This window comes from Theropithecus gelada, chromosome 3 (genome assembly GCF_003255815.1).
Source record: "Theropithecus gelada isolate Dixy chromosome 3, Tgel_1.0, whole genome shotgun sequence".
Taxonomy (NCBI): Eukaryota; Metazoa; Chordata; class Mammalia; order Primates; family Cercopithecidae; genus Theropithecus; species Theropithecus gelada.
The window spans coordinates 35,583,222-35,600,276 of record NC_037670.1 but is presented as its reverse complement, the minus strand read 5'-3'; the positions used below and the strand labels follow the sequence as shown (position 1 = coordinate 35,600,276).

Genomic DNA, 17,055 nt, shown 5'->3' with positions numbered 1-17,055 from the left:
CTGTGTTTAGCTGTTATAATAAACTCTTACTATAGTTATCTGTACCATCTTATTTCTCTATACTCTTTTATGGACAATTTTATAAAGGAAGCTGAGGATATACTTTTAATATTACATAATGAGAAAGTTCATAGAAATGCATCAAATGCATTACCCATGAAGGTTAAATTACTAAAATAAAAGCTGGGTCGCCTTAATTATACACATACATGTAGTTCAACTGAAGTACCACTGTAATTTCTCTAACAAAATTTTTAAAACTTTTCACACAGTACATTATTAGAAAGATATGAAGGATTTACAGGGAAAAATAGCCCCATTATTGTCTGGCTAACAGTTTTATTTAGCCATGTGTAGAATTAAATTTCAATCATTAATTTAGCCTTATAATCAAAACTTTTGAAAGACTTAGTAGATTCTTTCTTAAGAGGTTACTAGGCTTGTTGTGAACCCATACAAGTTTGTTCATTGAAAATCTTCACTTAAATCTTTTTCTAATGCATTTCTTTACACACAAAGGCTTATTTCAACTGCTGTGTACATACTAAACAAATACCCATGTAGAAGAAATTAAACAGCATGAATTCTATGTGGGTAAAGAGTTCATAATCTGGCAATCTCTTAGAAAATCTAGGAAATATATATTCATAAAATCAAGAGACTACATTTATAAAATCAAGAGAACAGTGAGAAAAGCAGTCAATCTGTAGTTTAATATGAAAACACTTTTAACAAAATAAATTAGCTAAAGACAACATTTAGAATGAATAATTTATTAATTGTTTGATTTTCATTGAAGAAATATGTCACCATCAGGGCAGATAATTGATTTTAAACTATACTAAATTATATTTTAGTTTTTATTTTTTTAGAAGTCAAGCCAGGCGTGGTGGCTCACACCTGTAATCCCAGCACTTTGGGAGGCTGAGGTGGGCGGATCACAAGGTCAGGAGTTCCAGACCAGCCTGGCCAATATGGTGAAACCCCATCTCTACTTAAAATACAAAAATTAGCTGGGCATGGTGGTTTACATCTGTAGTTCCAGCTACTCTGGAGGCTGAGGCTAGATAATTGCTTGAAACAGGGAGGCGGAGGTTGCAGCGAGCCAAGATCGTACCACTGCACTCCTGTCTGGGCGACAGAGTGAAACTCCATCTAAAAAAAAAAAAAAAAGTTAAAGTCAGAGATAGCAGGTCTAAATATTGAATGTCAAATTTAGTTGTTTTTGTTGTTGTTTGCTTAATTTACTTTATTTTAAAGTTATTAAAAAATTATCTGACCAGGCCAGCAGTACGCATTACACATAGCCCCGACTAACTGGGTCTTTGCTCATTTCTTTCGATTACACAAGAGTATTTTAACCACAGTATTGGTTAGCATAATTTTACTTGAAAAAATATGCAATTAGTTAGCATGTAAAAGATCTATTTTTATGGCAGTTTATAACTGTATCTACTCAAAACAAGTCATTCAGAGAAACAGTAATTCAAACTTACTCCAAAATGTTCACAAAGCATTTATTCCATTAAATATTTATAATATTTAATATAAATACAAACAGTCCCCAACTTATAATATTGGCTTAGAATTTTTCAACTTTATGATGGTACAAAAGTGATAAGCATTCATTAGATTCCATACAATCACTCTGTTTGTCACATTCAGTATTCAATATGTTATATGAGCTATCGCACAGTTAATTATAAAATAGGCTTACTGTTAGATGATTTTGCCCAATCATAAGCTAATGTAGATGTGAAGGGTATGTTTAGGGTGGGCCAGTGTAGATAAGCTATGATGTTTGGTAGATTAGATTTATTAAATGCGTTTTGACTTACTATATTTTCATTTTAAGATTACTTTATTGGACATAATCCTATTGTAAGTAAATAAGCATCTATGTTACTTATAAATAATATATTTAATGTATTAAAATATATTCAGGTAGAATATTTTTAACATTAAATAATTCAATTTAGCATAAATACATTTATAGCAAATGATCATTTACAGACAATAAGCAACAGTCCTAGGTCTATGACATCAGAAACATTTTGTGTGAAGGCTGGAATTATTTTGTTTTTCACATGATATCACAGGTTATAATGCCTTTAGCATAAGTCAGTGCTAGCCATGTGGAATCATAATGATCTATTCTAAAAGGCTCAAAATAGTCTTTTCATTTCTGCAAATTTTAGAAACATATAATAATTGCACCTGGAACTAGATTTTGGACATTATTCCATTCTGCTACTGTTTTTGCTAAGATGAAAATTGAAATAGAATAAGAATTTTTATTTTTTTGATCTCATTTCAATGTTACAGGAGAATATCAGTATTGCCTGGACACATGTTTGTTTGTAATAAGGCCTTAAATATAGGAATGCAACTTGAATCTGATGTGAAAGTAGTTAAACCTGGTGTATTCCTGGACTAAAAAGTTACATCGTTTCAATTGGGAATTGACTTCGAATATAGATATCTATTTTCCTCATTACAGGTTTTTGAGGAAAATAAATGACAAATCCAAAACATTTACAAAAGACAATTCAAAGCCATTAATAAACATTTGGAAGGATATGTTACTTTTTATGAAATAATTGCATATTGTCATTTACACAAATGTCTGTCTTTGAAAGACCAATGAGGAGTGACTGGGAATTAGAATTGGAAAACAAATCAACCCCATAAAAAGAATGTGGCTGAATTTTTACTGAAGCAAATGAGAACAGTTCTCTCATTCACTCCTTGATATCTAGTCATTGGCCAAACAGCCTAATTCATAAATGGATCTCAGAGAAGGCAAATTCAAAGTGTCTAAAGGAAATTCATTTTAATAAATGTAAAACCAAATGTGTATTAGACTGTTTAATGTAATAAAGTCCAGAATGTTATATTTGATCATCACAAAGCTTTAGTTCTTAAATTCTGCATAGAAAAAGCAAGCCAATGATTCAGCCATTTCATTTGTTTAACTCACTTTGAATTCCACAGGAAGCAACAAAAGCAAGTAATTACGTAATAGAAATATATTTTATTTCTACTAAGAGCTTGCCTTTCATTATCAGAGTATAACTGTTACAGATACATGTGTACACTTGTAATAATATTGTAATGTATTTCCATTTCCATTTTAATCTGTTCTTTTTAAAATCAGTTCTTGACATAATTTTAAAAATTAGAGTTAGAAATTACAAACTCTCTCTTTTTACATTTTTTAGACAATGTCTCACTCTGTTGCCTAGGCTGTAGAGATGGGGTTTCACCATGTTGCCCAGGCTGATCTTGAACTCTCTGGGCTCCATTCGCATTGACCTCCCAAAGTGCTGGGATTACAAACGCGAACGCCTGGTCCCCAAACTTTCTATTGCAACAAAAACATTTGGAGATTTAAAAAGTAAACTGAATCAATTTGCAGCTGGGACAGTGTTATTTAAACATCACTTGACCTACTAATGGAGCCGTCTAAATCAGATGCTTCCAGGAGATGAGAGGAACTGTCAAAACTGGCATCTTTTTGGTGGAAACTATGATTGGGGCTTTCAGTTGTTGGCTTTCGCATTCAGTTTGGGAACAAGTTTAACAAAGAATAAGAATGAAACGGAATCATTTCTGGGACCAGTTTTCTCCTTTCCTTTAACAGTTTTGGGCCATTGATGGCTAAGATGAAGAGACTTATGGCAAGGCTCCTGTCTAACCCTTTGTTTATGTAAAAGGTCCTTTGCCAGCCCTTTGTGGGGAGGATCTACTTACATTATATATTAGTCCATTCTCAAACTGCTATAAAAAATACCTGAGACTGGGTAATTTATAAAGGAAAGAGGTTTAATTGACTGACAGTTCTGCATGGCTGGGGAGGCCTCAGGAAACTTACAATCATGGTAGAAGGGGAAGGGGAAGCAAGACAGGTCTTACATGACAGCAGAAGAGAAGGGAAAGCGCAGGAAAAACTGCCACTATTAAAACTATCAGATCTCATGAGAACTCTCTCATTCTCACAAGAACAGAATGGGGAAAAAAAAAAAAAAAAAAAAACCCATGATCCAATCACCTCCCTGAAGGTCCCTCCCCTGACAATTTGAGATGTGATTTGGGTGGGGTCATAGAGCCAAACCATATGACATAGAATGATTACAAGAATGCCAGGCACACTGATGACCTTTTCCCAGTTAACTACAATGTTACTGAACTTCTTTGCATTAGATATACCTAAAGGGCTGTCCTCAAGCTGGCTTAAAAATTGATATTTAGAAGCTAAATATTAAGGTTTATTCTATAGAGTAGTAAATATCTTACCATCTAGCTCAAAGAAAGACCTGAGGGATTGATAAACAGAATTACATAGTTTTGTAGAAAAGGGGTAAAGAAAATATAGTGAGAGATTTTTCAATTATTACTTACCTTCAATGAAGAATATTAAAAGTTATTTTTATTTCATATTTCATTATATTCTAAAGATTATCTCTAAAGAGGCCTACCAAAGTAACTTTAAAAATAGAAAAAAATTGAAAGAAAAAAGAAAGAAGGAAAAAAAGGAAAAGAAGAAAGAAAGAGAGAAAGAAAGGAAGGAAGGAAGGAGGCAGAGGCAGAAGCAGCAATGGAAAGAAGGGAGGGAGGGAGGAAGGGAGGAAGGAAGGAAGGAAGGAAGGAAGGAAGGAAGGAAGGAAGGAAGGAAGGAAAATTAGAGCACACATGGCCAAAATGTCATACCTGAGATTCTATAAGACCTCATCTGTTTTATACAGAGGGGCAACTGGAATTGATTTCATAAATGAAATAAATGGATGTTGGTTTATATATTGTATATTATATATTCATCTTGAAATTGAATGTCAAATTTAAATTTTATTTTGAAATTATTTTTAAAATAATTTTTATTTTTTAATTTAATCATATTGTGGAATATATCATTAATGCTGCAGAGAATATATATTGGAAAGTATATTTTAAAGAATATTCATTAAGTGAATAGAACTACTACCACATTGCCTGTGTCTTAAAAGTCTTATAAGTCCCTTCCAAATTGCCTCCCATTTCTGTTTGCAAAGCGAGAGAATCCCAGTGTATTAGTCAGTGATCTCCACAGAAGCAGAACCAATAGTCTGGAGACCTAAGGAAGGATTGATGTTGCAGTCTTGAGTCTGAAGACTGAATCTTTTCCCTTAAGGCCTTCACCTTACTGAATAAGGTCCATTGAATTATGGAGGGTAATCAGCTTTACCCCCAATGCTACTAATTTAAATGTTAATTACATCTAAAAAATGCTTTCACAGCAATGTCTAGGCACCAAGTCAACATAAAATTGACAATCACACCCAGCAAGTATCTCAAGCATGTAAATGTAGATGTTCATTTCCAGATGGAAAGAGTTATATAGAATATACTATTATATGTTACTCTGTACCTCAAAATTATGCTTTTTAAACTTGGGGAGGCCTTAGTTACATGTTCAAGTGGCTTAATGAATGGCAGTCAGTATATTGAATCTATGAATAATAACAAACCCATAAATACAATGTTTACTTTTACAACTTGGCAAGAATTTTTTTTGAGTATCAGATTGGGGGAAAATCTAAAATGCATGCCAATTTTGTAGTGTTTAGCCCTCTAACATAATAATTACCTCTTATAAAAGCTATTGATGGTTTTTATGTATTTATTTTTTGCTACCAATCATGCAAATGTGAAATGTACTTGAATTGAAAAATATTCACTTTCCCTTACTGCTGTCAACCTGTATCCCATCACAAACTTCATCAAGGATGTCTGTGTTTATCCTCTGTTTCCTCATCACAGGTTAATTCTTCAACTTATTCTTATTTGGATTCTACCTCTATCATTTTATCAGAGCAACTCATTTTATGCAATCTCTAAAAAATGTACAATATCTTTGACTTTGCCTGTGTCTTTTAAAGAAAACTAGTTTCAGTTGCCAAAGATAGACATCATTCACCTATAGCTCAGGCTAGAGCTAAATATTAGAAGTGATATTGTATCCACTATTCCTGAATAGGTAGGATTGAAGCTGTGATTATATATTAAGTCAACCAGAAAGCGAGTATGGACTGCTAAGGAAGAGGAGTTAGGATGAAATGTCAATGCTTAATGCCCGAAGAGAACAGGGGAGTAAATAGAAAAATCAGCAGATGTGTGGCATTTTAGAAGAAATAAGTTGCTTTGGAAAAAGTTAGTGGTAAACGTTTTTGAAAGCTGATGAAATGTCAAGAAAGATTAAACCTTAAATATATACATTGAGAAGACATTTGGGGGACTAGTAGAGGGAGACAACAGATTAAAGTGAGTTGAAGAATAATGAAAAATCTGCTAAAAATATACAATTCTGAATTATTTTGTACTGCATAAAATCTGACTCAACTGATATTCTTAGCTTTTCTCAATGTGACCTCATTCTATATCTAGCTTCATTTTCTATTGCTAAATTGACTTTCAAAATGTGCCCCATAATGAAGGTACCTATCCTCTTATTTTATTCTCTCCTTTCACCATTCTATTAATTCATCCAGAAATATTCATTGAGTTATAACTGTGTGCTAGTAACATCTAGGAACTGAAAACTCAGCAATAAACAAATAAGGATGAAGTCTCTGCCATACATACTACATTTATTTAGTCAAATTGTAGCAGTCGGAATGGTTTAGCCAGGTTTGCTGGGGAAACAACAATCCATGTAATCTCAGAGGCTTACAATAATAAATCAACACTTACTTAATATTCAAACTACATGTAGGCTGAAGTCAGCTGCAATCCTCATCCATATATTTTTATTCCAGGACCCATACACAAAACAGAAACAAATAGGCATAGAAATTTTATTAGTACCTCGTAAAGTTTCTTCTCAAAAACAATATACATCTTGGCTACATTTACTCCAAGCACATCACATGGTCAGGTCAAACATCAATAGAGCAGACAATATATAGTCTGTCCGTAAGGGGCCCCTAAGCCTGATGTCAATGAGCAACAATGTATAATTTTCTTACAGGAAAGGAAGAATGAATAACTGTGAAATAAAACTATCTAGCACAGGTATTTACTCCTGTATTTTACCTACAAAGTCATCCTATAAATATCTAAGAAAAAATGGCTCAGCTTTAAAGCATTAGCAATAATACTGCTACACTGCTTGTGATTCTTAAAAATGACTTGATGTTGGGCATCATCATTAAGACTTGCATTAGTTTATCATTTTACTTGATACAATTACTTGTATCCTTTCTTGGGAATGCTATGAATTATTGATATACTATATTTTTTATTTCTACTAGGACATTCTGCGTTAGGAAAAAGTTATACTGTTTTTAAAGCATCCCAAATAAATCGATTCACTGAGTCATTCGAAGATATTTACTTGAGTTTCTACAATATATTCCGATCACAACTGGTCACACACAGTATAAACAAATTGTCAAAAATTTATTTCAAAATTCATATGAAACCAAAAGAACCAAAGAGGATATACATGTGACCAACAATTATATATATATATAAAAAAAAAAATCTCAACATCACTGATCATTAGAGAAATGCAAATCAGAACCACAATGAGATACCATCTCACAACAATCGGATGGTTATTATTAAAAAATCAAGGTGGGGCATGGTGGCTCATGCCTGTAATCTCATCACTTGGGGAGGCTGAGGCGGGTGGATGACCTGAGGTCAGGAGTTCGAGACCAGCCTCACCAACATGGCAAACCCTGTCTCTACTACAAATACAAAAATTAGCCGGGCGTGGTGGCATGTACCTGTAATCCCAGCTATTTGGGAAGCTGAGGCAGGAGAATTGCTGAAACCCAGGAGGCAGAGGTTGCAGTGAGCCAAGACCATGCCACTGCACTCTAGCCTAGGTGACAGAAAAAGACTCCATCTCAAAAACAAACAAACAAACAAGCAAAGAACAGATGCTAGCGAGGGTGTGGAGTGAAAAAGGAATGTTTGCTTATACATTGTTGGTGGAAGTATAAATTCAGACATTGTGGAAGACAGTGTGGTGATTCTTGAAAGACCTAAAGACAGAACTACCATTTGACTCAGTAATCTTATGACTGGGTATATACCCAAAGGACTATAAATTGTTCTATTATAAGGATACATGGATGTATATGTTCATTGCAGCACTATTAATAATAACAAAGACATGGAATCAACCTAGATGCCCATCAATGATAGACTGGATAAACAAAATGTGGTACATATATGCCATAGAATACTATGCAGCCATAAAACAGAGCAAGATCATTTCCTTTGCAGGGACATGTATGGAGCTGGAGGTCATTATCCTTAGCAAACTAATACAGAAAGAGAAAAACAAATACCACATGTTACCTTATAAGTGGGAGCTAAATGATGAGAACACAAGGACCCACAGAGGGGAGCTACACACCCTGAGGGGACTACTTCAATGTAGAGGGTGGTAGGAGGGAGAAGATCAGGAAAAATTACTAATGGGTACTAGGTTTAATATCTGGATGATGAAATAGTTGATACAATCCCCATGACACAAGTTTACCTATGTAACACACCTGCACATACACCCCTGAACTTAAAAGTTAAAAACAGGGCTTCCTGTTTGGTCTCTTTCCCACCCACTATGCTTTACAGTCAGTGGAACATTGGGCCCCAGGCTCTTTCCAACAGAGTTCTCTTCAATCAGGCCCACGTGGGACAAATCTGATTATCTTCCCTCACAACCACAACCTGCTGTGTTTTGTTTAATGTCATCTCTCAAACTTTAGGACAAATCTAGCCTCATTATTATGGTACACAATGCCTGGGTTCTTCTTTTGCTTCTTGTCCACTTCCTGGGCCTTTCCTCTGTCTCACAACCTAGAGCAACTATAGGCTTTTTTCCATTCCTGGAGCACATGCATTTTGATGTCTCCTCATTTTCTGCCTAGAAGGCTGCCCTAACCCATTCATCTTTGCTTAGGACTTTCCTGACCCTGAGATGTAAGCAGGATTGCTATAATATTTGCTCCCATCACCCTGTATGTTTCCTTTATACTGATATCATAATATGTAGCTAACATGTTTGCAGCATTTTTTAAATGTTTGCTCTGCCCTCTAGACCTGGCCTGCTCAGTGCATGATCTCCTGGACTGGCGTTAGTGGAGAGCTCTAAGGCAAGATAAATATAAAAATTGAGAGTAAGTGTTTCAGAATATCTGCAGCAATTTCACGTTGCCAGACCATATAGGTTTCTGATCAATGGGATTATTTCTGACCAGGGTATGGTACAGTTAATTGTGGATCACATATGCTCTAAGCTGTGTGCTAGTCATATGCAGTAGAACCACATAGCAACAGGTGACACTTTAAGGTTAGTTTGTGCCCTATAACCCTAGTGTATGTAAAATTTTGAGAAAATATAAGCCTTTGGATGCTTCAAAAAAAAATTTAGGTGCACTTTACTTTTTAATGATGCCTGTTTTTCAAATTGTAATTTAATGTTATTAGTTATACTAAGAAAATACAATTTACATTATTTAAGTTTAATGCTAATTAACACGGAGAGAAATAAGTTTCTCTGGGCTTGTTACGAGAAGGCGTAGATTCTCAGCTACAGACATTTTAGGTTAAATAATGGAGAAGAAAAACAGTAGGGAAAAGCTAAAGACCAAAAAGAGTTCATACTTGTTTTACTTAGAAGTGTGTATCCTAGTATATTGAGATCAGTTTTCTAACCATAATTGATAATACTATGCTAAAACTATGGTGCATCATTTGTGGAGTTGCATTGTATAGTGAAGGGATGAAACAATCAACACCTATGTGGTATTTACATAAAAGATATAAATTTTCAAAACCACATTCTTTGTATAAGAGTATTGAATTCAAAAGCCTACAGAAGCAGATGCCCAGCATTTCACATATGAATGTTGGTGCTATGTGTCTTATTGTAAAACAGCACTTTGGGTTGCTAAGACTAGAGAAAACATATACAATTGCTGAGACAGTGAAGTATGGTATTAAAGATATTTGATTGGAAATGCAGTGTGAATTAGTATTATGAAGTCAATCAAATACCACTTTGCAATAACACTGTATGCTCAGGAGCTGAGTGATGACATAGAAGACCAACTCATTGAACAATTAAAACTAGTGAAGTGTTTTTTTCATTGTGATTATACTAATGCACTGATACTACTGACATGGAAATTCTTTTAGTGTAGCCCAATTTCAATTTACATTGATATTACAGAACTTTTTTCTTCATTGCTCATGTAAACTGACTAGATCCGAACTCTATGATATGAACCGTCAACTGGTGTAGTTTAGAGATTACATCTCTTGTACATGTTTCCGTGGCATAATATTTATCACAGAAAACATTCTTGAATGGTTGCCCAGATATGGTGCTTTTTAAAAAATGCAAATCAACACAGTTTTCTTTATCAAAAAACTCTTGCATGGCATTAAATGTCAGCTTTAAAAAGTCGTTGATAGCATGGTAACATTCTGTGAATTAAGTAAATGCCAATACACTAAATTCAAGATTATTTTATGTATCAAGTAATAATATGGAAGCCGATTATAAAGTCACATTATTACATACAGAACCATGAAATTCATGGAGAGCAAAAGTTCTGTGGAAAGCACTTCAATTATTGAACACACTTTTAATGTTTCACTTCTTAAGAAATCAGTTTGGTCCAACAATTTAAAGCTGTTCAGTGATAGCCAGGGTAACTTGTTTATCTGATATTTTGTATGTATTTAATGATGTTAATATTTCTAGGTATTGTAGAAATAAAACAAGTTTTTTCAATGACAGAAAATGAAACTTTGAGAATTTACGGAATCTAGTTTTTACAAGTTTTATGGCAAGCTAATAACAGTTACCAATGAGGTAGGTGATAATATTGTTATTGAACACCTGCAAAAGGTTATCACCAAACATTTAACCAAAGGTTTGGAATTTTATTTTTTTTTTTACCAAAAATGTTTCACACATAAGAAATGCATGGATCTGAACACCATTCTTATTGAAAGATAATTCAAATGTAATAAAAAGGATAAATTTATGGAACTAGCTACTGGTGGAATCACTGAAGATGTGTTTTTAAAGTACATCATCACTTCATTTTTGGATATCAGTTAAAAATAAATATGGTGAGTTAGATGAAATTAATTTAAATGCTCTTATTTTGTTTCTAACAATACAACTCTGCAGATTGTTTTGGGCACAATGAGTGTCACTAAAACAGGAATCTAGAAATAGTGCAGATAATTATGAATAAATGAATGTTGTGAATAAAACCTAGCCTAGACATGTTAACAGGGAAGAAATGAACTGTTTGCATTTATTCGTATCACAATCTTTAAATGTGTTTATACAAAGTAGTCTCAAAGTGTCAAAAATAAGTTTTCATTGCATGAAATCACATGTCACTTATACATTTTGTTTAGCTGAGATTGCAGAAAGACAAATAGTATATTAGCAATTCTCAATATTGATGGCTCTGTGTATACTTTTAATAAAAATATATAGTCTTTTGGAAATTATTTTCTTCATATACCATATTTGTTCTCATTATATTTATAAAAATGGAGAGAGATTCCTGATTCTAAAAAAAGGGTTTGCAGTTTATGTATCTTTGTTTAATTTTAGTTTTCTAGTAATTTATTTTGATCGTATTTTTCCAAAGTATTCATTCACAATGAATTAAAATACTGGCTCTTTGCAATAAATACTACTTTTACCTTTTTAGTTTTGAAATAATTACAGATTCATTAGAAGTTGGGAAGATAGTACAGAGAAGTCCTATTTAACTTACAAAGAGTTTCTTCCAAAGGTTACATCTTACAGAACTCTATACGATAAAAAAACAGAACATTAACATTAATACAATGTGTGTATAGAGTGTTTTCATTTTAGCACTATGTTAGATTGGTATGACGACCACTCCAATTAAGATAACACAAAGATCTGTACAGCGCGACCTCTTTATAGTCTCATCTATCCCCTTCCACCTCTAAGATCCCTAAACCCTAGAGAACAAAAATTTGTTCTTCATGTCCATTGTTTTTTCATTTCAATAATGTTTTATTTTTAGTTTTTGAGGAACCTCTATACAGTTTTCTGTAATAGAAATTCTTCAAAAAACTAAAAATATGGCATTCTTGAAATGACAAAATTATAAAAAATAGAGAACAAATTTTACTATTTGATCCAGAAATCCCACTTCTAGGTATATATTCTAAAGACTTAAATTCAGTACATCTAAAAGATATCTGCATTCCCATGTTCATCACAGTATTGTTTATAATAGACATGGACTCAACCTATGTCCATCAACAGATGAATGGATAAAGAAAACGTGGCATTTATCAACAATGGAATACTACTCAGCTTTGATGAAGGAAATTCTGTCATTTGCAACAACATAGGTGAACCTGGAAGACATCATGCAAAGTGAAATAAACCAAGTACAGAAGAGGAAAACTGCATGTTCTCACTTATATGCAAAACTAAAACAATCTAACTATAGAAGCAGAGAGTAGAAAAGCAGTTACCAGAGCCTGGAGGTGAGGCAGGGGTGAGATTGAAAGGAAGAATGACATGTCAGTCAAAAGATCCAAGTTGAAGTTAAATAGGAGGAGTAAATAATGAGTATTTAAGATGCTAGATATATTAACTTATTTGATTCAATCATCTCACACTGTATATGATAGATACATACTGACTATGTCTCCTATAATTATACATAATTATAATTCAAAAATAAAGCTATTAAAAAAGAAAATAATGTTGTATTAATAGAATATTGAAGTGTGTAATATTTTTAGATTTTTTTTTTTTTTACTCAGAATAAATCCCTTGAGATCTTTTTAAGCACTGGAGGTTAGAATTCTAACATGCATTTTAGTAGAACGCAATTCAACTCATAACAATACAATCATGGCTGACATTGGTCTGTAATTTTCTTTTTCATTGAGGTATTTCTCACCTTTTCATGTAGTATTAGGCTGACCTTATAAAATGATCATCCCTCCTCCTCTTTTTTTAATGAAAATGTGTGTATAACCTTGATTTTATTTATTTAGTTTTAGACAGAATTTATCAGTACAACTATCTCAGCCTGGAACTTTCTTTATGGTGACAAATTTAATTTCCTTAATGGAGATTAGGATTATTCAGATTTTCTTTCTTATTGTTAACTTTGATAAATTGTATTTTTTGAGAAAGTTGTCTATTTGTTTTATTCTGTCAAGTTTGTTGGTATATCGTTCTTAGTAACATTCTCTACTATTCTTTAATGTTTGTAGTATTTAATATCTTTGATTACACTGCTATCATTAAAAGTTATTAACCCACTTTTCCAACCATGCTGTCATATGAATAGAACTTCCCCGTAAGAATTTCGTCATCATTCATTTTTAAAGTGTATTCACTGAATACCCTGCAAATCCCAGACAGAGGCTGAGACAGATTAGATGTACTTTCTGCCTTCACAGAACCAGTGGTCTAGTGGATTATGTGGCTATTACATAAGAATTTGGAAGTATGTTTGGTATAATGACATGAAGACCATATGTTTCAAGAAAACTTTCATGAATCTAAAGGGTAAATAGAATTTAGTTAAACAAAGAGAAGAAGAAGAAAGCACTGTCTAGTCAAAAAGAAAGCTAAAGAAAAATTTCAGAAGCAAGAAATGATGAAGTATTGTCCAAGAAGTTAAATTTAAAAATAAAAATAAAAAAATTCAGCATTGCCAGATATAGACTGCAAAGCGGGGAGACATCAATTAGAAATTATACTGAATAACTATGTGTGGCCAAAGGATACAGTGCTTGTAAGTGTTCATGAGATGCAACATTTTCCTAAATGGGATGGGAAAGTATTAAATTCTTTTTAGCACAAGGAAGTAATTATCAGATTTGCGTTTTTCAAATGTTACTGAGGACTCAACATATAAAAAGTATTGGCAAGAAAGCAGACTGTAAGTAAGGAGGTGAATTAAGAGTTTGTTCTAATGACCTATGCAAAATATGATGGTGGCTTGACCAAGAGGTAACAGTGCAGTTTTAGAAAAAGGGATGGATACATCTATCAGAATTGACTCAACCTTGAGATTGATTGAAATTGTCAAGTAAGAGAGACAATGCAATCAAGAGTGACACATAGATTTCTGGCTTAGGTAATTAGGTAGATGGGGTTGACATAAAATGAGATAAGAAACATACAGGGGGAAATGTTCTCCCAGGGGGAGTGTTATTTTTGAGCAAGACGAATTTGAAGGGGCTCTAGGCTACCCAGTAGAAAAATTATGTAATATAATCAACTTACTTGAACTCTCTTGAGTTTGAAATAGGTAACTTCATATTGATACCTATGTGCAACACTCAGCTTTATGTGTGCTGGCAAAAAGAAAGTGGGTATAACTGGTTTGGGGTTTTGCCAGAGTTTTTGGAAGAGGAGAATTCAGAAAGATCAAATATTCTCCAAGTAATTAAAGATTGGATCATGAAATCTAAGCTTGATGGGATGAAAAATAAGGAGAAAAGAATAGTGGGTAAAGAAAAAGTAGAGAGATCCAATGAGATATAAGTTCAAGGGAAGTGGAGAAAGAGTTCCAGTGGAAGAACAGTAACAGAGTAACTTGAAAACAGGAAAATTGTAGTTTAAAATGGAATGTATTTGTCTGGAACTTCTGACGCTATCTTGGATGGGTGATGAAATTTTGAATGATGAGAGAGGAAAAGACAAATGTGTAGAGGAAGAAGAGCAGACATGAGAGCCTTGAGTGAGACTCTTAGAACTTCCTACAATGTCTTTGTAATTGGACTCATATGTCATCTCCTCTATGAAACTGCAGGTCGCTTAATGTCCAGGCCTGTAACTTCCTCTCCCCTCCACCAACAGAAGAGCCCACTAGCATGCTGTCATGTGTAAAACAAGGACCCTATAACTAAATCTTGTATCAATAAATGAATGTGGTGATTTGTCTAAAAGTCATATTATAAAATTACTCAATAACAACCACAGAGCAAGTAGTTCCAAAATGATATAATTCCCAGGATTTTATAGAACATCATTGATTATCTCACAGCCAGAAGAAGAATTCCAAATCTTTTCATTGCTTGCTATCTTCTTGAATTGCCTACTAAATGCCACTGATAAGGTCCTCATAGAGAAGTAATTCTACAGTAGTGTGATAACCAGGCATTAAAGTCTTAAGAAAAAAAAAAAAGATTTCCTATAGCTATATACAAAATTTTAGAAATAAAGCAGTAGAAAGCATTAGCACAGGCCTAGGACAACTCTAAGCATGAAAGAAAACCTTATATTTTCGTTTTCATTTTTATTTTCGTAGCGAGTAACAGAAGGGCACCTCTTCTCCTTGGGAATCAGCTTCAAAGGGTGAACAATACTGTCTTTACTTAACAAATAGCCTTTTTTAAAAAACAACCTTGAGAGTATCATGCAAACTGACTTTTTAATGGTTTTGGGCAACATGTTTACATTTTAAACTTTTGAGTTTGCATTTTTCTTTTTTTTCAAAGCTCAATCTGTCAACTGGTTGGAATTTGTAATTTATGGCTCTGTAGCAATCCAAAGTTCCTTATCCTTAAGTGATCCCATTCCCATGGAAGTTTATGTTACGGAGTTTAAAAAAAACTTAAAAGTAAAGATAATATTTTGGAATCATTATGTGATGTTTCTAAATATGTTCTTCTCTGTCGATATCCCTGTAATTTTTGAAAGATCTTTGATACTACACAACGAAGAAAAAAAATCTTAATCAATGAAATGTCAAGTCCTTAAAATATCTCCCATAATACTTCCTTTCTGAGTATTTTATTTTTAGCTTCAAATGTGCATTTTTCCTCTTAAGTTAATTTCTCTAATCTTTATTGATTCCCTACTATATACCAGTTACTTCACATAACATTAATAATTAAAAAGAAAAATAGTATCAGTAACAGTCTCTAACTTGAAGTGTTTATGGTCAGTTGTAGTGAAAACAAACATCAAAACTGATAATACAAAGTTTAGGACACACTGTTGTGACTATCAGCCAAAAGTCTGGTGAGGTTGAAGATATAATAACATATAGAAGAATACACTGATCATCATTCAGCTTGTTTTATTTGAGTAAGCTAAACTGCTTTACTTTTGTCCAATGCAGAATTTTTTAACATTGCATTTATTTGCTTAACACAAAACAGTTACTCTATACAAGTTTTGTAGTCCATGATTTCTTCTTGAAATCTTTCAGGATTAAATCAAAATATGGCTTCAGAGTTACAATGGTAACTTAAAAGCATAGAAGCCAAATATTTACCAGAACTATAAAACTGTAAAACTAAAGTGTATAACACTTCAGTTTAAAACTATTCACGTTTTTTCTAGCTTGAAAGTGCTAGAAATACATCAAAATTGGCCTTTATTAATTGAGAAGTTCATTTTATGTTAGTGACATTTCTCCAGATTAACATATTTATTTGCAAGAAAATGTGGGTGCTTTATAGGAAAAAGTTTGCTAATTTAGGTGAACTATTTTTTCTTATTTTGTTTCTAAGATTTTGAGAATAAGAGAAAAATTTCATATTGTTTCTCATTGGTATAAGTGTGCCCCATGGAGCATTGACTCATTCACATTTCACATCGAGGATGTGTCATTTGGTCAGCCTGGGAAGCCAGAAGAAGCAGATAACCTTTATATGGTCCAGTGTGACCATGTGAAGGTAAGTCTTTCCTTGTCAGCCAGTGCGTTGCATGAGGCTGCCAAACTTCTACTGGTGGTAGAGCAGGGAGAGTAGTCTGGACCTGGGAAGTCCCTGAGTTATCGTTATGTCTGTCCCTTAGAAAATAGGCAAGGGCCAAGATCTAAGACAGGATGAATACATAAGCTGGTAGGTCTGGGAGGATTTTTTTTTTTTTTTTTAAATTTATTTATTATTATTATACTTTAAGTTGTAGGGTACATGTGCATAACGTGCAGGTTTGTTACATATGTATACTTGTGCCATGTTGGTCTACTGCACCCATCAACTCGTCATTTACATCAGGTATAACTCCCAATGCAA

The 17,055-nt window shown here is 33.4% G+C and overlaps 1 pseudogene across 1 annotated transcript in view; it reads right to left on the bottom strand.

Annotated features, from left to right (window-relative positions):
- Positions 1-17,055, bottom strand: part of LOC112621581 — a 29,142-nt pseudogene that overhangs the window by 1,035 nt on the left and 11,052 nt on the right. The gene's annotated exons all lie outside the window — the stretch shown is intronic.